The sequence below is a fragment of the Dromiciops gliroides genome, chromosome 4 (assembly GCF_019393635.1).
Source record: "Dromiciops gliroides isolate mDroGli1 chromosome 4, mDroGli1.pri, whole genome shotgun sequence".
Classification (NCBI taxonomy): Eukaryota; Metazoa; Chordata; class Mammalia; order Microbiotheria; family Microbiotheriidae; genus Dromiciops; species Dromiciops gliroides.
The window spans coordinates 62,829,581-62,852,641 of record NC_057864.1 but is presented as its reverse complement, the minus strand read 5'-3'; the positions used below and the strand labels follow the sequence as shown (position 1 = coordinate 62,852,641).

Here is a 23,061-nt window from a genome sequence, read left to right as displayed (position 1 = left end):
AATATTGAATCAGCTCTATTCCTGACTCTCAGCTAATCAGCTGTGCTTTGGGGTAAAGCTTTGTCATTTCTCTGTGCCTCAGTTTCTTTATCCATGCAGTGAGGGGATAGCCAAGTAATCATTAAGGTTGCATCCAGTTTTGACACTCTGAGAGGAGGATGAGTACTATTGGCTTTGTTTAAAAAACAAAAAAACCCCATAGTGTTACTATTATTAAGCAGTTTTTCATGTTTGACAAGCAAATGCACTTTTAAGGCAATTCCATAAGAAGAATTCAAAAGTGTCTTAGCAATAGCAGTGTTGTGAGAATAAGTATATTACCTCAGAAGCATTCCAGTGCTGATATAGACATGCAAGTTCTAGTAGCTGTATAACAACAAATCAAAGTCAGCCACAGCCAAAGCCAGTCACATTTTCATCTAGATTTAAATTGGACTCTACAGCAAGGGAAAGAAGGAGGAAAGATGAGAAGAATTCAGAGGAGAATGACAGAATTGGTCAAACAGTTGTAAAGGAGGAATTGGTTTTTAAAATAATGGTGATTCCACAGCCCGCAAGAGAGAAGAGTTGGAGCAGGGTGAATCCATTCATTTAAATTTTTTTCACAGCCATTTAAGCCTGGGGAAAGGGAGTATCCTCTCTATCCTCATTCTTAACAAAGAAAAGGGGAAAGGGGTCTCAGATGGAGTCCAGAAGGGTTAGAGAGAGAAACGAGGAACAATTTCCTGACTTTCAGGTAGTTTCTGAGATGGTAGGAATGCTGTAAAATGGTTCTCAGTTCTTTGAACCTAGAAAAGTTTGATTTTGTTTCTCTGTATGTCTTTTTTTAAAAACATGAACAAAATCTGCTTCAGTGCTCCCTACAAACTGTTTATATCTCACTTAAATTCTGCTTCTGAGCTAGAATATTTGAACTTCTGGTCAGAAGGCGTCTAAATGATAAGTGCTAAGAGGTCAGTTTTAATGGTGAATCTCTTGGATTGGGGACCAGTGATTGCCAAAGAAAGATAAATTTTTGGACTGGCAGATTAGGACCATATCCATGTAGAGTTACTGGGTATTCCTTTCCAATTAGCTACATACTAGGGGGAAAGTCAGCAGCCCTTTGCCTTTTGGTATTACCTCTATGGTGGGGAAAAGAACAAGTACTAGGAATAAGAAAAGAAGGTGGTGAAAAGGAGATCCATGCATGCTGGATCTCAGCTGGGACCTTTCTAGAAGAGACCAGCCCAAGTTACAAGTAAGCAAAATTGCCATGAAAAAATGCCAAGAACCACAGAGTTTTCAAAAATAGGAAGCTCAAAGAACTAGAGTTTTCCTCAGTGTTGTTGGGGGGAACCCTCGTCGTTTGTTGCCTTAATAATCCTCTTTTCTCTGGGATAGGATAGCTTTCCGGGCTCCATCCACTTCCCTGGTCCCAGGAGGCGAATTGGTTGGTGTACATGGACCCAAAGGAAGACGTCCCAAGCCAGTTTTGGATCTCTGAGGAATAGGACAGCAAGTTGGGCTTGACTCCAGAGAAGCTAGAAATTTCATCCATATACTCGATATATTGCACTTGCAAGGTGATGTGTTGACTAGGCACATACCTAGAGACAAAAGGGAGGGAAAGGGGAAGCCCATCAGTGGGTAAGCTTGATATTAACTTATGAGTTTTTCTTTTAAAAGAGATTTTAACTATCTCCACCTGGAATTGCTGAATTTTAGAGGTGGAAGCAACTACAGACAGTCTATTCTTGTAATCCCCTCATTTTATGGAAGTATAAACAGAAATATAGAGAAGGAAAGTGAAAGTCACACAGTGGCAGAGCTGCCATTAGGACACAGGTTTCTTGACTCCTAATGTAGCGCTATCTCCACTCTACTACTATACCTTTTGATGTATTAAAATTTATGGTGTCTGAGACAGAAGGAGAAAATAACCTATGGCTTTTTCTCATAGGTATGGCCAGTGGAGGCTAAAGAATGTTATGCCTCATTTCTTCATTTGTATGCCTTTGCAAATTCACTATTTCTTGCTTGTTGTTGAGTCATTTTAAGTCATGTCCAACTCTGCAGGCCCCATTTGGAGTTTTCTTAGCAAAAAGATCCTGGAGTGGTTTGCCATTGCCTTCTCCAGCTCATTTTAAAAAGGAGGAACCATGTCTCAGTAAGTCCTACGTTTTGAGTTCTATTCCTGAATGGACTTATGTTGAAATGTAAGTTCCTTGAAATTATTATTATTATTATTATTATTATTATTATTATTATTATTATTATTTTATCACTAGCCCATAGCATAGTGCTCAACTCCTGGTAACTACTTAATAAATGCTTATTGAATGGGTAATGATAGCTTACGTTCTGGGGCCCCAGGCCAAATTTTGCAAACATGTTATTCCTCTCAGTTCCCACCTTTTGAGAGGAGAGTTCCAAAAGCTATTTAGGTTATAGTTGTGGCAGGGGAGGGGGGAAAAGGCAATATATTTGAAAGGGCTATGAAAAGTTCAAAGTGGCAAATTATCATTCTGACTATTATGATGATTGACAAGTCCCTATTTTCAGTGTGATTTTTTCATTAACTAGAACCTGTCACATGAATGTTGTCTTTCAAAGGTAGTCCCCATGGGACACTTATTCCACCAATGTTGCCACTAAGCAAAACATTTCAGAATTTCCTTTGAAATCACCTACAGAGGCCATATTATGAGTCATATAAACTTAAAAATAGGGCCCTGCTTTTTTTCTTTTTTTTTGGACAGAAATGCTATTACCCAGGTTTACCACTTACCTTATTTATGCAACTGAGTTTTGAGTGACTTTGGGCTTTTTCCTAAAATCAAATCCACCCTCAAAGCACCAAAGGATTAGCTATCATTGAGGGTATTCAAAATAATGAGCTTCAGACAATCTAAAGGAAGAAACTCCTCAAAAAAGTTTTGAGCCAATGGAAATGCCATTGGAAGAGTAAATTCATAGGCTTCTGAGGAGTGACATGAAGACTCATGTGGATGTATAAGCTCCAACATATTTGTTTTGTTAATACATGGCTTGCTGATAGCCATGACAGCTGATAATTATTATCTGAGGCTTTTGCCAAGATTCCTGAAGTAATAGAACAAACTTGATTTAGAGTCAGAAGCTAATTTCAAATTCAGCTCTGCCAATTACCACCTGTTTAACCTTGGAAAAGTCACAAAACCTCTCTGATCCTGTTTCCCTATCTCTAAAATTAGATAGTTGGAAAGATAATTTGTGAGATTCTTTGATCTCAAAGCTAACTAGCCAGATAGTGCTAGTCTTATCTAACAATATATCTCTATATAGATATAGATAGATGTTATAGATATAGATATAAATATAGATATAGATATATCTAACCCTGGTATGGTTTTTTTCCACAAAGGTAGGCTAGTTTATTGAAGGAGGCAATGATGAAAAAGACAAAAATCTTATACTATTAAGGTACTTTACAATTTTCAAGGTGTTTTCCTCAGCCATGTGAGGTACATAATATGATTTTTTTTTTAACAGATGAGGAATGGACTATGTAACTAAGAAGTGGTGAAACCAAGACTCACATTTTCATCCCATACTCTGTCCATTTACACTGTAATACACATGTTTATATAGAGAGGTATAGCAGATAGAGCATTGGGCCTGGAGTCAAGGAGACCTAAATTCAAATCCAGGTCTGGATTATTAGCTGTGTGACTCTGGGCAAGTCACTTAACCCTTGTTTACCTCAGTTTCCTCAACTGTAAAATGGGGATAATAGCATCTACTTCCCAGGGCTATTGTGAGGATCAAATGAGATAATAATTATAAAGTTTAGCATGGTACTTGGCACATAGTAGGTGCTATATAAATGTTAGCTACTTTTATATACAGGATATCATTTCTAATGAACTCTTCAGTATTTGACTTTTGTTGTAGTTGGTGGTATGGATGGAAGGTAGTGATTCAAATTTCTTCCTGAGGCCCTTTGTAGCTCTAAATTTATTACCATTTTATTCCTATGGCCTTTTTTAGGGCCCACATAAAGACCTGTGTTTTAACCTCCAAATTGTTATTTTGTAGCCTAATCTTAAAAATCCAATATTATTTTTTAAAAAATCAGTTGAGTTCTTTTCGCATCGTTCAAACTCAACACCTCAGCTGAAAAGGGTTTTCATTTGCAAAATAATCATTATTCTAATTTTAGGAATGAGGAAACGGAGGTTCAGAGAGATTAAGTGATACATCCAGGATTATGCAACTAAGGAATATGAGAGCAAGGACTTGAACCGAGGTCTCCCAACTACAAGTCCAATGCCTTTTCCTCTACCATGCTTCCCACTTAGTGATTCCTCATAACTAAACAGTTTAAAATAGAAATTCACCATGGCCCACAATGATCTCTTCTTCTACCTCTTCTGGCCCTTATTGTCTATATTCCCTTATATTGATTATCTATATCTATATCTAATTTCTCTCAACCTATACCTATACCAATACCTATACATATACCTATACCATCTATATATCTATATCACCTACATCTGTATCTACACCTATACCTACATCTATATCTATATCATCTATCTATATCTATATCTATCAGCTCACTCTACCTCTACTTATACCTATACCTATATCTATGCCTATGCCTATAGCTATAGCTATCATCTCTCTCTACCTCTACCTCTACTTATACCTATACCTATACCTGTGCCTATGCCTATACCTATATCTCCCTCTCCCTCTCGTTATCTCTATCATCTCTACCTCTGCCTATCTCTATCTCTATCTCTATCATCTTTCTCTACCTATATCTATATCTATCTTTAGTTAGAGTATAAATTTCTAGAAGGAAGAGACCCTTTGTTCTTTTTGCATGCTTGAAGGATTAACAGTATGCCCTATACATTAGGAAGGGTCAATAAATATGCTAATTGACTTTTGGCAAATTAATTACTCATTAGGACCTGATTTTTAGGAATTCAAGGGCAATACATGAAAAGAGAATTTAAAATCAGTAAAAAAAAAAAATCTCTCTAAATTCAAGTTTATCCTTGGAAAGATGGAGCCCTAGAGGACCGAGTTATACCTTTCCTCTTTTTCCTTGATCTTTTGGATGATATCAGCCATCATAACATCTGCAGGAGGGAGTTTGATCAAACCTAAAAAAATTCAAAGGACAGATATTTATTTTTCAACTGGCGATAGTAAAATCATTGTGAATGGACCCAAGGGGTCATATCTTATCATATTTCTGGTATTAGAGAAAACTGATAAGACTCAACAGATAAGACTAGATCAGAATATTTCCTAATTCTCATAAGGGAACCTGGATTTAATAGGGGAAAATAAAACAAAACAAAAAACAACTAAATGCTGGGGTTTTTTGGTTACTATGAGACATATCATTGAGTTACCCACAACCTCAGATCTATACTGAATTGATTTAAAGGTTGAGTTCAGCAATGTCTTCAGTTCCAAGGCTATCAATTAGACAGTTATTTCTATAGGGGTATCTTAACAAAGCTGGGGGATCTTTATAAATTTTCTTTTGTCAGGTAGGGATGGAATGGACTTCAGAGAGCACCTACTTCAAGGATCATCAAACTATGGCTCAAGAGTCAAATCTGACCTGCCACATGTTTTTGTGGGCTAGCAAACAACTCATTCTTAGCTTGCTGGCTCACGAGCCATGCAAAAATAAGCAGTGGTCAGATTTGGCCTTCATCTTTCCCTGATTCTAGTTCAACATCTTTATTTTACAACCTAAGAAGCTAAGGTCCCTAGAAATTAAATGCCTTGTCAAAGGGAGTTAATAAAGAGTTAATGTCAAAGCCAGTATCTGCAGTGACATATCATTTTTGTGCCTTTATTAGGATGTACCACCTGCCACTGCGTGTTTGTCATTGTTTTTCAGTCGTGTCTGATTCTACGTGACCCCATTTGGGGTTTTCTTGGCAGAGATACTGGAATGGTTTGCCATTTTCTATTCCAGTTCATTTTACAGATGAGAAAACTGTGGCAAACAGGGTTAAGTGACTTGTCTAGGATCACACAACTAGTAAGTGTTTGAGGCTTACAAAGATGGGTCTTCTTGACTCAAGGCCTGGCACTCTGTCTACTGTCCCACCTAGCTACGCTAGAGTTAAATGGACTTCTGGAAATTCTAGGCTCTATTAAACTCAACAAACATTTTTAAAGTACCTACTATGTATAGAAAACTGGGCTAGGTGGTGGGTGAGATACAAAGCTGAGTAAAGACAAAGGTGCCTGCCCTAATGGAGCTAATAGTATAGCAACCTGTGTAACTTTGAACAAGTAATTTAACCTCTCTAGACCTTAGTTTCTACAACTGTAAAATGAGGGAATTGCTGATCTTAGGTAGCCTCTAAGGTCCCCTATAGCTCTGTTATCCTAAGGGGCTATGACACATCCAGAGATAATTATAATATACAATATACTAGATGATAAATGGAAAAGAAGGTACTGCTTGAGATTGGAAGAGAAAGGTTGTTATTGACTGGGAAGCATCAGAGAAGGCTTCATGGAGGAAGTGGTATCTGAGTTAGAATTTAAAGTATGAGAAGGAATGAAATATTCAAAGAGAAGGGTGGAAGGCATGCAAAGAATGGAGGGCAACATGGACCATGGTTTCAGGGTAGGGAAATTTAATTTTAATTCATTCAGGGGACATAGAATAGTTTTAGGAACATACCAGCTTGTCACTATCCTTCCCTAAAAAGAGGCACAAGACTCCAGATGAGGGGTGACAAGCACAGACTAGAGTGAGACTTTCATCTTCTCTGGTACAATCCTATCATTTGCTAGATGAAGAATATTGGGGCCTAGAGATTTGACCAAGTTCTCATAGGTAGCAAGGAGCAATGCTAAAATGTGAACACAGGTTCAAGTTGACTCCAAACTCAGTGCTTTTTCTAGCACAACAGAGTTGACCTCAGCCATAACCCATACCCTTCACCACCACATTAAAATTCAATTCAACTCCATTAATCTGAATTATATAAACTGGATGATGTGAGCAGACGTGAAAAACAGGAAAGGACAGTTATCTGGGTTCCAGTGGCCTCAGCTCAGAGAACAATACCCTAACGTTTGGAGTTGGCAGTGCCAACCAGAGAACCTAAGAATTCACAACATCTGATTTTTAAGGTTTAGAAATGGAAAGGAATGACTTTGTTAATCACATTTTCCCACTTACCCTTAAAGACTTGGGTGGCCCCTCGGACCTGCAGCTCTGCAATTGGCATGATGGCTCCCAGAGGCTGAAGAAGGCCAATTATGGCCAGTGTTGGCTTTTCCAGAAATGGAGGGAATACATATTTGTAAAGGGAGACGTGGTTGTTCTTAATTTTGATGACAGATTCCTCAAGAAAGGGGAAAGAGAAGGAGTAACCTGTTGCAAAGATGACAGCATCAATATTATCTTCCTTGGTGCCATCTTCAAAGATCACAGCGGTTTCAGTAAACTCCTTCACATTTGGCTTCATGGTGATGCGGCCAGAGATGATACCATTGGGGAGGTCATCACCCACGATAGGGTACTTGCTGAGGAACCTGTTAGGGGAAGTTCAAGAAAACAGGTGAAGGCAAAGAGCTTATCATCAGGTCTACGTTGGATCTCCATCAAAGTACTAAGGGGGTGATTCAATCATTCAGCTGAATGTATGCCCGACCTTTCTTACTCCATTTGTTAAACTGTACACTCCTTCAGAGGACAATGATACTATACACCCACCAGCAAGGGGATGGGGTATCTAAGTTCTTTTTTTCAGTAGCATTGGTAGTGAATTTGCATAGTCAACCACACATTCTTGCCTGGTCCCTCTAATACATGTCATTGTGGATATATAGAATATTTAACTTGGGTTTAGGGCTGCAATTTTGAAGGACCTAACAAGGAATAGTCACCCTGTAACCAACCTAAGAGTAGGAAGGAGTGGAAGGATACAGGTCATTGTATCCAACATCATGCACTAAGCCAAAGTAATTTCACAATTTGATACTTCCCTGCCAGTATCATATTACTCCTTCTTACTATATTCTCTCAAGCTGGGAAGGGAACATTTATTTATCCTCATACCCTTTGGTCTCTGGAACCACTGAAGCTATTGTGATGGTGGGAGAGAGTTGGAGGAAGACCTTCAAAGAATATCCACTTGGCGGGGGGCAGCTGGGTAGCACAGTGGATAAAGCACTGGCCCTGGATTCAGGAAGACCTGAGTTCAAATCTGACCTCAGACACTTGACACTTACTAGCTGTGTGACCCTGGGCAAGTCACTTAACTCTCATCGCCCAGTAAAAACAAAACAAAAGAACATGTACTTGGATTGGGCATTTTATGTTCCCTGGCTGCCATTCCCCAATATGTGTTTTCTTTTTTTACTAGAATATATACTCTTGGAGGGCAGGAACTGTGTAGTTTGCTTATATTTGTATCCTCAGTGCTTAGGACAATGCCTGGCACATAGTACGTACATAATTCATCCTTTCATTCTCAATCTCTTGATAGCTTTAAGTACTTACTAGATATTTTCACTTGGATATTCAACCATTGTTTCACAGAATGACTAAAATAGAGCTCCTCGTGGTTTCTCCCAAATTAGGACATCTCTTGACTACTGTTTCTGATGATGGGACTGTTGTTTTCCCAGGTCCTACTTTCATTTATCTTAGATTCCTCCTTTTCCTTTCTTATCCAAACAGGCTCCTAAGACTTGTCTTTTTTTGGTTCTTGTTTCTATTCTCTCATTTTTATTCCTATTTTGTTAGCATTGAATCTTAGGCTGTCTGTTGCTTTTATTACAATAGCTTCCTGAAAGGTCAAATAAGGGAAAGAGCATTGGCTTTAGAGTCAGTGAACTTAGGCATCATTCCTGGTTCTACTATTTAATAATGGCCCTCAGTCTCATTTATAACATGATCATTTTGATTTCTAAGGTCCCTTTTAGGGTTAAATCTTATTAACAGTCTCCCTCTGTACCAGTGGTGTCAGACTCTCAGGGCCAAGTGCAGACTAAACCAGATCAAAATATAATTGAGAAATGATTGACAAAATTTAAAATACAATAAAACCTAGATAATGTTAATTTTGTGGCTTTGCAAAAGAAAAGATTAGGCCTTCAGTGATGTTTTCTATGTGAGTTTGGTATCACTACTCTTTATCTGCACCCCAAGCTCCATAAAGCCCTCTTACATACTGCTTCAGATTAGCTTTCTAACATTCTATTATACAGGGACTTTCAATGAATCTTTTTCCCTATTGCCTTTGAGATGCGACAACTAGGGGATGGAGTGGTTGGTGTTGCTAGTCTTGGTGTCAGGAAGACGTTGAGTTGAATCTTGTCTGAGGCAGGATTCGAGTTGTATGTACCTTGTCAAGTCATGTATCTTCTCAGCCTCAATTTCCTCTCATGTAAAATGGGGATAATTATATCTACTCCATTCAAATGAGTTAGCTAAGTGGTGGAGTAGATACAGTACTGGATTTGGAGTCAGGAAGACATGAGTTCAACTCCTACCTCAGACATTTACTAGCTGTGTGATTCTGAGTAAGTCATTTAAACTTGCTGTGCCTTAGTTTCTTCATATGTAAAATGTGGCTAATAATAGAACCTATCTTCCAGGGTTGTTATAAAATTAATAAATAATAATACTGTAGAAATAAATATGTAAATAATGATATATAAACAAGATATTTATAAAATATTTTACAATCCTTAAAGCACTATATAAATGGTTATTATTATTATATAAATTGCTTTTGAAACCTTAAGGTATCATGTAAATATTAATTTTTCTTATTAGTTATTAGAATAAAGTCTATAAATGCATTTTCAGTCTGGACCTAATCTTTCTTTTTAACCTTAATCCCAGCCTGTCACCTTCACAAAGCCTCCACCATAGTCCAACTACTTTACTCATCCTTCACTTAGCACCTTTAGTGCCTAGTTCTTATCTGCCTGTTAAAGTTGTTCACATCATCCGACTTGGCCCATAGTCATTCCCTCATTCTCCAAATTATTTAAATATGACCCAATTTTAAGCTCCAGTTTGACCCTCCTCCCTCCCTTGTAATGTCTTCCTGACCACCCTGTAGATGAATTTCCTGTTGCACCAAAGAATCTTTGGACTGGTCGACATTGACCTTTTATCACTAGAAGGAGGTATTAAGAATATAAGCCATATTTTAGTTGTGGCTCATCATTTCACCAGATAGACACAGACATATCCAACTAAAGGCCTTCAAAATGTCCACAGCTGCTAAAGTTTGGTGGGAGAAGAACTTTTAGCTTTAGTGCTATTATCAAGCATTTGATCCTTGGGCATTTACTGCTTATTCAGTTCTTTCGCTGTGCATCTATTTCTTATCTCCTAAACTAGATTTAAAACTCCTAGAGGGTGGAACAAGACTGAAGTTTGTATTTATCTGAATCTACTTTAGCATTCTACCATGTTATCTTATATGTGATAGGTACTTAGTAAACATAAATTCTTTCTTGAAAGTAGTACAGGTAGACAAAGTGTTCTGAGAACTATGCTGATTCTTGTCAGTGAATTCCAAAAACTCGTGTTGTTTTTTAAACACAGTTTAGAAAATTGGTGCTAGTTATGAAGGTAGCTAGTTGGCTCAGTGGATAGAATGCTGGGCCCAGAGTCATGAAGACCTGAGTTTCAAATCTGACTTCAAACATTTACTAGTTTGTGTGACCATGGGGCAAGGTTACTTAGCCTCTGTTTGCTTTAATTCACTGGAGAAGGAAATAGCAAACTACTTCAGTTATTTTTGCCAAGAGAACCTCATGGACAGCACAGCAGCTGTGGTCCATGGGGTTACGGAGAGTAGGACAAAACTGAATAACTGAACAATGGCAAACATGATACGTCCCATGGAGTGGTATCTCATCACCTAGGCAAGCTAGGTAAACCACAATAGAGTACAGAACTTGGAATCCAGAAAACAAGCTCAAATCCTTCTCAGACCCTTACTGTATGACCCTGGCAAGTCATTTAACCTCTGTCTGCTTCAGTTTTCCTCAGTATGTAAAATGGGGAATAATGTTAACACCTTCTACCCAGGGTAATGTGTGAGGCTAAAATGACATAATGTGTATTAAGTGCTTTGAAAATCTTAAAGTATTGTGTAAATGCCAGCTTAAAATTATGTATCATCATCCTCATCTTCATGTTGTTGTTTCCTCTATTGGTGTAGATGGTACCTCACGCAACCCACATTCTGACCCTGTCCCATGTTCTTCTACAGTCCAGCAGCCTGCCATGCTGGAAGGCTTCATCCAGGTCACTTGGTATTTTGTGGCCACCAAGGAGGGCACGAGCCACCCATCAATTTACTTTCACTAAGTGATAAGCCCATCTTATTTTCCTCCTCTATGAGGCCTTCCTGCCACATGACTTATTTTAATTGCAGTTTCTAAGCATATGAGAAGAAATGTGTGGAGAGAGAAGGAAGACCTCTGACAGGTTTCAAGTCCTACCTATCTTTTATGTTGGTTGGGTAACTCAGGGCAAATCACTTGACCTCTTAGTGACTCAGATAACTCATTCATTGCAGAATACTTGCTTATTGTTTGTGGTTCAAATATTCAGAGTTGGGGACTCTCCCCACAGGCCTCTCAGTCACCACTAAAGAATTTGTATTTTGATGCACAATGAGATGGATTCTTTCTCTATGGACTTGCTTGGCAAGGTACTCGGCCTATTTCTAGAGCCTGGAAACTATTTGTTTCAATTTTTTTTTTTCCCTTTCTCATATTTAATTATTTGGAAACTTTCCACTTGTGTGAAATTTGAATTTTTAAATTATAGTTGAAAAAGTTCCTTATTTGAACCAAAATATCATAATTTTGAGAAAGAAAATATAGTTTTTATTCTTAAATCTGGTTCACATTCCTACCAACGAATTAAAATTTAGAGTTGAAAGAGAGCCTATGTATCTTCAAGTACAATCTCTCATACAACAAGGAATTCGTTCTATAGCATTCATGATAGAAGTAAAATCTTTAGGAATCCTGACACCTAGTGTCAATCAGTTGTGGGCGAGTAATCCAGTGAAGGCTACAGAAGGGGCAATTTTAGGGAGGTCCCAAGATAGACAGTTAAACTAGAGATGGCAGTTGTGGTGGGAGAGTGTTCCATCACCCTTTCCTCTTTCTTAATCTTTACTGCCCACAATTTCATACTATTTCCCTTTCATGCCTCCTTCTACCCTCATTACCAACAACTCTCTATGAGGTGTAGGCTAGCATAAGACAGAGAAGTACAGGGATGGTGGTGAGATGGTGGAGTGTTGTGTAGTATTTGTGGTCTTCAGGCTGCTATGTGGGAAAATAATAGCTCCCTGACCAGTGTTAATGCCTGGAAAAATTCTCAGCTGCTCTACATTACTCATGTCTCTGTCCCTGACAAAATGGAAAGTTTGAGATTGAAAGGTTCAGTCCCTAGAAGGAAAACTTTCAGAGAATTCAGAGAAATTAAAAACCTGGAAAATAACTCGTACCATTTACCATCTCTCAAGATTTTGAGCCATTGTTCTGTGACTACATTTCCATTTAACACATCTTTTCTGGAATAGAATGTTAGAATGATAGTCAGTACCTGTGAGAAGGCTTCAGACCATAGTTTAAGTGGTTGAAATCTCGAATTCAGTTTGTTTTCTCCCCACATGATTCAGTATGAACAAGGGGTAACTTGCGGATGACATTTTTGAAGCGAGTAAAGTATGTAACATCCAGCGGGGAGCCATTATCCGAAACACGGTTGAGCACCCATGATCCTGACCTGGTGCTGAGAAAATCTTTTTCAAGGCAAAAAACTCAAGAGTAGGTCAACCAGCTCTCAATTATTCTTGTAGAGAGGGATAGAAGCATGGGATAAGAGTGTCTCATTTTGGGTTGAACCTACTTCTTTGCCTTTCAGAGGAGAACAGAATGGGAAGGAGGTGAAGATGGGGAAGAAGGGGGGAAAAGAAGGCAAGAGGGACCTCAAGTGTCTATTATTTAGGGCTTTGGGGATGCTGGTATTTAATGTTTGCCTATGTCAACTATGTTGAAGGGAGGTGGGGGAGGAGGAGGATTAAAACTGGAATGTAAAATGTGACATGAAAGATGGACAGGATAGAAATTCCCAATAGCCCTCAACTGGGCAGCACTTAGTAGGTCTTCAAAAGAACAAGCCCAGTGGAAGGTTGGAATAAATCGAACCTTTTTTACGGTATGGCTGAGATCCACAGTGAATATCTGCTCCAGAGTTTCCCAGGCCAATCATAACCACTCTCTTGTCTCTGAAATTTTCAGGCTCTTTATATTTCCAGCTATGCAAGATTTGTCCTTAAATTTCCTTATACCTGTAAGGATGGAAACCAACAACAAAAGAGCTTTAAAGGTCCCATATCATACCAGAATGAAGACTTTCCAAGGCATAGATTTCCCCAAATCAGAAATCACAGATGTCGAAATCAAGTTCCATATATATTCTTTATAAATGTTGTAAAAAATATTTTTACTGACTAGCCTAATTTGGGGAGACTAATTTGATTGGGGTACTAATTCTAGGACTTGTGACTATTTGTGCTATCTGACTGCTATTAATTTAATGTGGGGCCGTTTATAAAGTTCCACCGCACTGCTCCACTCCCAAATTGATAAGCAAAATATTAAGAAGCCTCTTAACTAAATAATCAAAGCAGAGTTTATTTATGAGATACTATTGAAAATTAAGAATACAGGGAAATAAAATGTAGAACCTGACTGTGTTGCCCTGAGTCTCTTTCCCACCTGCTGTGCCTCAAACTTTTTTAATAAAATAAGGGCCTTAGCCGCCTCCGGGCTCAGGGCACACCTTCCCTGCTCAGCTACTTTCTTCTAACTCCTCTTAATCTTCACTTTCTCCAACCTGTACCCTGTGCTGACCGCTTCTGTGCTCTCCGCTGCCTCCTTGTAGCCCCTTCTCTAGTCTGCGGCGTCTGTCCTTACCTCTGAATCTTGTCCGCAGTCCTCCTGTCAGCCCCCGTACCTTGTCAGCCATCCCTGAGGTCTAACCCTCAGGTCTATATATCTTTTCTTCTCTCCACTCAAATCTCGGGGCTTCCTGTGCCCCCACAGACCAAGCTAATCCGCTAGCCAGGGCTGCGGCTGGGGGGTGGGGTGTGTGCTCGAGCAGCTCATGCCTCAGCACAGGCTAGCCAGGATCTCTTGATAGCTCCACTCAGTTCGGAGGGAGCTGGGGGCTTTTTTTCCCCCAGCTGTCTGACCTGGTGTCTTGTACAGCCCACGGGGCGCTTTGGCTCAGGCTGAAGCTGAGGAGGAGGGGCACCAGCCCCTCCCACACAGAAGAGAACCCTGAGGCCTAAGGCGTGTTCCAATCTCAGCCCAAAGGTAGGGTCCCCAATCAAAATAAATTTCACAATGTTCATGCTGTTTTTCAAATCAAGTCTGAGGAGCAGGTGAGGCCTGAACTCTAGTCTCACCTTCACCACTAAATGGACATCTGACCTTGAGTAAGTCATATGTTGGTAATACTGTTTTCTAACCCAACCTCCCTTCCAAGGACTTGCTTAGTCAATCAATCAATAAGCATGTATTAAACACCTACTATATTCCAGCATCCGTGGTAAACCCCGGGGTGGGGGAGTGGTATGTGAAGAAGGACAAAATAGTAATAACAAGATACATGCAAGATATGTACAGAGAAAGCTAAAATAAGGTGCTATGGTCATGGGATCATGTATCATATGGGAAGCTAGGTGGTGCAGTAGATACAACAGTGGGCTTGGAGTCAGGAGAATATGAGTTTCAAATTCTGCCTCAGACATTTACTGGCGTGTGACTCTGGACAAGTCACTTAGCCACTATTGCCTCAGTTTCCTCATTTGTAAAAAAGGAAATAATAGCATCTACCTCCCAGTGTTGTTGGAAAACTCAAATGAATAATAATTGTAAAGTACTTAGCACAGTGCCTGCATACAGGTAAGTGCTATATAAATTGTTAGCTAGGATGATGTATCGAGAAGAGCCTCTGAAGTCCAAGAATTTTAGAGAATTTGAAAAGTAAAGGCATTCATAGCTAGAGGGGTATGACTGGAAAGGCTCCTAAAGAAAGTGAGATTGAGCTAAATCTTAAAGGAAGCAAAGGAACCTCAGAGGCAAAGAAAAGGGTCAAATTCTGATTTTAAGTTAGCTTTGCCCTGTGAGAATTGGGGCAAGTCACTTTCCATCTCTCAATCTCAGTTCCCTTGTCTGTAAATGAGGGAGTTAGACCAGATAACCAGGGAGGTTCCTCTAGAACATGATCCCGTGACCTTAGCATTTTAATTATATCTATCTATCTATCTATCTATCATGATCTATCTATCTATCTATCTATCTATCTAATCTATCTATCTATCTATCTATCTATCTATCTGTGTATTGTAGATGCATAAGTATATATATATATACGTGTATATACATATATACATATACACACATACACATATATATATATGTATATATATATATATATATAGAGAGAGAGAGAGAGAGAGAGAGAGTTATCTGCTTCTGTATCTAAATCTACCATTAATTTAAAATTCCATAGACCACTGGTGCTTTGTCAATGTTTGTGGGATTAAGATGAAGATGTTCTGCATGACTGTACCAGTATGACATCTGAATTGCTTGATCTCATAGGGAGGGTTGAGGAGGGAGGGAGGAAGAAAAATTTAGAAACAGAATTAGCTCAGGGACCCTGATCTCATTTGGAGTGGGGCTCATGGAGGGAACAGCTGTTCATACCCAGTTGCAACTTTAACCCTGCAGGAAAATAGGAGGGGAAGAGGACAAGGAAGGAAGGGTGAAAAAAAGGGAGTGCAGAGTGAGGGAGAGGATAGTCAGAAGTAAGACACCTCTGAGGAGGAATAGGTAAAAAGGAGATAGAGTAATGTCATGGGAAGGGAGTGGATGGAGGAAATAGTTATCATGATTGATTATACTGGCTAAATGTATGGTACCTATTTTGCTTGGGCTTTGTGAAGCTCTGTCAAGCCTAAGGTGGATATAGAGGGTTGTGATGAACAGGATGCTATCGGGAAAACCTGGAGAGACCTACATGAGCTGAAGCAGAGTGAAATGTACTATATACAAAATAACAGCAATAGGGGGGATAATCTGCTGGAAGGCATGTGGTTTGTTTTCAGCAAGGCAATGATCCAATGTAACCCTGAGGAGGCTTATGAAGATTGCAGCCCATCTGCAGAGAAAGAACTGATAGTATCTGAAAACAGATGGAAACACATTTGAAATTTTTTTTTCATTTCCTCTTTGACAATTCCTTAATCTGAAGTTTTTGGGTTTTTTTTACAGGTTTTCTCTCACAACTAGCTAATATGGGAATTTTTCCATGAGTACTCATGTATAACTTATTTTGAATTGATTGAGTTCTTGTGGTGGGGGGTGGAAATGGAGGGGGAAGAGAAGTTGGAACACAAAGTTTGTTAAAAAATTGATGTAAAATTTGTTTTTACATATATTTTGGAAAATAAAATTGTATTCAGAATAAATTTTTAAAAGCATGGGAGAAAAAAATGTTTGTGGGGCTTGAAACAACAACTTAAACAAACATTTATTAAAGTGCCTATATTATAGAGCACTGTGCTAGCCAGTAAGGGGAGGGGGGACTAATTACACAAAACTTTAGTAAAATATAAGAGAAGTCACCCAGGAAAGGCAAGATAGGAAAGGAACTGGGAGAAATGGATAATATGTAAACAAGTGAATTTTGCTCTGTTGTCCTTAAAACGTCTGAAGTCCTAAAGAATGTTTTTTTTTTTAACCACACTTAGAATCATGAAGGTATTCATCGGGGAAGTGGTGGATTGGATTTTCAGAATGGGTAGGCTCCTCAACAGGGAGGGCCGGGAACAAAACAACCCTAGGCATATAGCACAGTGTGAAGAGCTATCCAGAAATGAGAAGCACAAGAGCTAGAGTGATGAGGGGAGATGAGAAGGCCTGATTTAGCTACGTATGAAGGAATTAGTATGAGATGGGTATATATTTGTAGGTGCTTTCCAGAGGGGTAGAGGGCCTTGGATACTAGGCTATAGAGTTTTGAAATGAATTAGGGGAACAATTGAAGGCCTTTGTAAAGAAGGAATAGGCAGTTTGGTATAGTAAATAGAGAGCCAGCATTGAAGCTAGGAAGATGCATGTTCAAGGGCCCACATAAGACTTACTTTGACCCTTGCAGGGCAGGTTCCTTCCTTCCCTCCTTCTTTCCCTCCTTCCTTCCCTCCTCCCTCCTTCCTTCCTTCTTTCTTTTTCTTTTGAGGCAACCAGGGTTAAGTGGTGACCTACCTAGGTCACAGAGCTAGTAAGTGTCTAAGGCGGGATTTGAACTCAGTTTCCAGGGCCAGTGCTCTACACCACCTAGCTGCCTGGTACACTGCATTTCCAAACAAAAGAATGGATGTATGAGAGATTGTCTCTGTATTAGTCCTGTTTTTGTTGGTTACCCTAAATATTAAACTTAATAATAATTCAATTTTTCCTCACAAGACAAATCTGATAATTTATGCTGTAGTTTTAATGACATCTTTTCCTTTTTTTATTTAAAATTTAAAACACACACAGCCATATAAGAGATGACATTCTCCATAGATAACTTGCCTGGAAAACAAGATAGTGGTAGGTAAGGTTCAACATGAGACCAGTGCAAACCAAAACAGCATCAAAGACATAGGATTGCTTTTTCCCAGCAGACTCAGTGATGATATTCCATTGACCAGTGATAGAGAAATCTGGCTGTTTTGTTACACTGAGAACAGTGGTCTATAAGAAAGCAGAAAAAAAATCATAAGCCAGGAGGAAGATTAATTGATCCTGGGGTAAGAAGATAGCTGTTGCTAATAACTCTGATAAGGAGACTAGCCTTTTCCTTTCTCAAAGGTTATCTGTAGCCAGTCTGTAAATGGAAGACTAGCCTAGGCTTCTGGGTCTTAAGTTACTGGCCCTCAAGTAACAGAACTTGTTCTGTTGTCAGGAGGAAGTACATAGCCAGGGGAAGATTTCTATCTAGTAGAGTACCATAGCAAGGGGTTCTCACTCTTTCCTCCTCTTCAGCCTTCCTGAGGTTCAGCCTCTTTGGTGGGGTCCCCACTACCAAGATTCTGACTTTCTGCACTGCCAACTTCAATAACATAGCACTGGAAAGCTCTGATGTCATAGATCACCCAACTTTGCTGTCCACCATCAGACATCTCTGACCTAACCATTGGCCTACCTGGACTTCTACTTATTGCCTGCTGCCATATTGTCATGATGATGATAACTTTCACAATTGTCTTTCTATCACCCCACTGTTAGGACCTTCCTGATTTATTACCCTGTGTTTCCTTCTCTCTCTGTCTGCCTCTAATCCCCATCCTCCATGGAAATCAATCTAGTCTCTGAATCTGTGCATCCTACCCTAATCAAGACTAAGGAACTGGGTTTGCAAATATGAAAAATCATCTTAAATGCTTCTCAAAACATAAGTACTATTATTACTAACATTGCATTAAATTGTTACTTTAGAATTTGTATAATCTCATGGGTCAAAATATATTATAAACTGATCCAGTTGTATCCAAAATGTTGTTCAGTTGTGTTTGACTCTTCATGACTCCATTTTTTTTAATTTTTGGCAAAGATACTAGAGTGGTTTGCCATTTCCTTCTCTAGCTCATTTGACAGATGAAGAAACTGAGGCAAACAGGGTTAAGTGACTTGCCCAGGGTCACACAGCTAGTAAGTGTCCTGAGACAGGAAGTTGAACGCCAGTCTTCTTGACTTCCAGGCCAGTGCTCTATACACTGTACCATCTAGTTTGCCCCACAAATATTTTAGTACTTACTCGACGGGCAAGGCACTGCGCCAGATCCTAGGAAATACAAAGACCAAACATGAAATATACACACATAATACTCTCACAAACAATCCATACCCTCAAGAAGCTTATATTCTACTAGGGAATTAATGCATGTAAACAAGTAAATATAGACATGATGACTTGAAGAAAGAGGGGAAAGCTTTAGCAATGATGTGGATTACATAAACCGTCCTCTAAGAGTTGACACAGAAACACTAAACTTTAAATGAATCTAGGATTCTAAGAGGCAGAAATGAGGAAGCATGAGACAACAGACTGTATAAAATCAAGGAGTCCAGAGTCAAAAGACCAAGTTCAGAACACAGCCATAAAATTGGACTGCAAAAAGCAGACCATGTCAAGGGAGTAAGAGACAAAAAGCCAGCAGAGGTAGACATGACCCAAATATGAAGGACTTTAAACGTGAAGTTTGAGGATTTGGCACTTTTTCTATAGACAATAAATATTCCCCATACCTTACCTTAAGCATATATATGACAATAGTCCAAAGTGCTTGGTGTATGCCCGGAAATAATCCATGACTTGGGTATTGTGCATGTAGTTGGGATAATCTTCTGGGATGGGGAAATCACTAAAGGTCATCATCTCTTTAGATGTGTTAATTGTCAGGGATTTATATATGCTGGCCCTTCCCTCCACAGGGTCATCCTTCAGGAAGCAAGCAAGCCAAAACTGTTTGTCAACCAAGAGCAAATCCATCAATTTCACAAATCTTTAATTTCTTACATCACGTAGGTAAAAGGCCACTCTCAGCCTTTTCTAAGCCTCAGAGAAGCATCAAATTCTCATGAAAAGAGTCTTCCATACCATTCTTGTTTCTGTCTATATAATATTTGCTCCATGACCAGTCCAATGGTAAATAATTACTTGGATCTTTCTTTCTAGGATAACTGTATGTATTACTACAAGACCCAGGTGCAGGAAAGTAAGTGTGCCTTCATAACTGGCCAGGGTTTAGTTTGAAATTAACACAAAGGGGTAAAAGGACCTTTTGAAATATTTTCCTTGGGAGCTCCTTTATTTATTTATTTGTTTGTTCATTTATTTATTTGTTCATTTATTTATTTGTTTGTTCATTTATTTATTCATTCGTTTATTTCTTTATTAATTAATTAATTTATTCATTCATTCATTTATTTGTTTATTTTAATGAGGCAATTGGAGTTAAGTGACTTGCCCAGGGTCACACAGTTAGTAAGTTTTTAAATGTCTGAGGTTGGATTTGAACTCAGGTCCTCCTGACTCCAGGGCTGGTGCTCTATCCACTGCACCATCTAGCTGCTCTGGGAGCTCCTTATTTAAAAACTATGATGTACGGGTTTCTTTGGCGGCAGCTAGGTGGTGCAGTGGATAGAGCACAGGCCCTGGATTCAGGAGGACCTGAGTTCAAATTTGTCCTCAGACACTTGACACTTACTAGCTGTGTGACCATGGGCAAGGCACTTAACCTTCATTGCCCTGCAGGAAAAAAAAGGAGGAAAAAAAAACACCAAAAGAACAAACAAAACAAAACCCCAAACAACTTCCTAACAACTAGAGATATTCAAAAGGAGAACTGACTGTTTTGGCATTTAGTGTGCTCTATCCTATTGAATAAATGTCTTCAGGCAAGCCTGGGTAATCACTTGTTGGGAATGTCATTGAAGAGATGCTTATTCAGGTAAAAGTAGGACTGAGTGACTTTGGTGGTCTTTCCCAATTCTGAGGTTCTGATTATCATTAAGTAATAAGGGAAAGGGGTCACAGGACCAGCAATAGAGCAGAACAGTGGTTTTAGGCAAATTTCTTCAACCCCATGATTTCAAAAGAAAGAAAATATGGTGAGATACAAAATAATTACAGCTGATCCCACAAGATAAGAAGGTAGAACACCTGGAACAAGGCAGGAATCCCATGAATGAAGGAATGCCCAAGAACTTCAATACTTAGGTTACTCAATCAGTAACCGACCCAAGGTAGCAATCACAAGAAAATTTGCAGGTTTATGCCTGGGGTGCTGGACTTAGGGTAGGAGATTTTATAACATTATCACAAATTTAAAAAAAAATTCTGGAGACTGGAAGATATTAATTTAGTTTTTTTTATACTGGAAAATCTTTGAAGCATTTATTCTATTTTCATGGCTAGTTACAAAATGTTCAGCTATGTGGTTAAGTTTGTTTGGACAGCAAGGGTAGAATTCAGGTCTTATTATCTTTTCTTTTTTTTTCTTAATCAGTCTTAAAATCTATTTCAAGAAAGAAATGGAAGGCAGTGAGACAAAGTGGAAAGATTTGAAGTCCAAATGCCTGGGTCTCAATATTGACTCTATTATTTAGTACCTGTGTGAAAGTGGGCCAGGCCATTCACTTTTCTGGGCCTCACTTTCCTCCTCTGTAAAATGGGGATGCTGTAATTGATGACCTATAAGGTTACATCCAGTTCTACTTTCTATGAATGGAAGGCCAGTTCTTTAGGAATTGAAAAAAATAGAGATAATAGGGTTTTAGAATTGTAAGGGTATTAGTGATTTTCTAGATCAGAGCCCTTATTTTACAGATGAGGAAATTGAGGCCCACGGAGGTTAAATGATTTGCCCAAGGTCACACAGGAGACAAGCAGATTAGAACTCAGGTCTTCTGACGTCAAATCTAATGTCCTTTTCATCATCCCTAGGATGTCCTACGAAGTTCTACATTCCAGTAAAAATAGATTTTAATCAGCTTCCATCAGTTATATTACCAGTACTTTTTGATCTGAACAAACAAAATAACAATAAAAAACCAGAGCTGACTAGGAAATATTCCTTACTTGAAATTTCCAGAGTCCTCCGATATCATCATTCTGCTCAAAGCAGGTGGGCTCCAGCCCCTCATCCAGACAACACTTAATGGCAGGGAGGCCACAGGACCCAGCACCGATGATAGCAACTCTCTTCACCATGTTCTATGTAAGGGGGAAAAGCGGACGAGTTTTCTGATACTCTTTCGGTGACAGGGGCTCTTTGGTTCCCAGTTTCTACCTTCTGTATTTTCTAGTGAGAAGAGGGAGGAAAACACCACATATATTAATATTGGTGAATTGGAAGGATGAACACAAATGTATCATCAAGGTTCCTAGCAAGAACAAATGTTAGCTTTTCATTTAGAAGATTCTGATGTAGTTATCATGTGCTTTGCAATACTGGTATCTTATTGTCCTATTAGATGGTGGATTCCATGGGGGAAAGTACAATATCATATATGGACTTTGTATCTCTCCCAGGACACCAAAGAGTATTCAGTATGTAGCAAGCGCTTAATAAATGCCTAGAAGGTAAATTCCCAATAGAACACAGGCAAGGACTATTCAATTATTGTCTTCATATTCCCAGTGCTTAGAACTATGCCAGGTATGTGGGAGGCTGAGCTAATAAATAGTAAATTGAATATTGTTGATAGTTAAGAGTTCTATTCTGATAGAGTTGCCACAAACACCTTATGTAGATTACCAATTTGCAAAGAAAAAAGTTACACAAAAACTAGAGCAGTCGGAATTTAATCTGTTAATTCAGAAAGTATGATTCAAGATCTAATGCCTCAGCATTATCAATTTTCACTGATTGTGATTGGATTGTTATCGAATTGAATTGAAAAAGCTTGTAGAACGAATGAAGATTTCACTCATACACTTTCAAGTTGCTTAGAGCATAAAAGACAATTTCCCTTTACTTGCAAAATATGCTGACCCGCCAAATTTCTTATTGAACCGTGTGATGAGGAATCTTGCACCAGCCATCCTTCACCATCATGCTCATCTCACCTCCTTGCTCCTTCTCTCACCCTCTTTACTTGTATTGGTGTCCCCTAGAACTATACTAAGCACAGGACCTAGCACAGAATAATCATTTACTAAATGATTGTTGGCTTGACTGATCACATTGCAGAAGGTGGGGGAGATCTCAAAAAAATTTGTCTCCCTCTTGCACTGAATTCCTCTCTCTCCCACTGTCTAGCACGTTGTGTCAAAAAAGGACTTTGCATCACTTTGTGAAAGTCTTCCCCTCTTAAGTGTACTTTGATGTAGTAGATTTGGACATGGGAGCCTTGGGTTCAAATTTCTGCTTCTATATGTGCAACATAGAAACTAAAACATTAGCATGTTACAATGGTTGTGTAACT

The 23,061-nt window shown here is 39.0% G+C and overlaps 1 pseudogene; it reads right to left on the bottom strand.

Annotated features, from left to right (window-relative positions):
* Positions 1 to 1,319: 1,319 nt before the first annotated feature.
* On the bottom strand, positions 1,320 to 21,844 carry LOC122754600 (annotated as a pseudogene).
* Between the last annotated feature and the right edge of the window lie 1,217 nt (positions 21,845 to 23,061).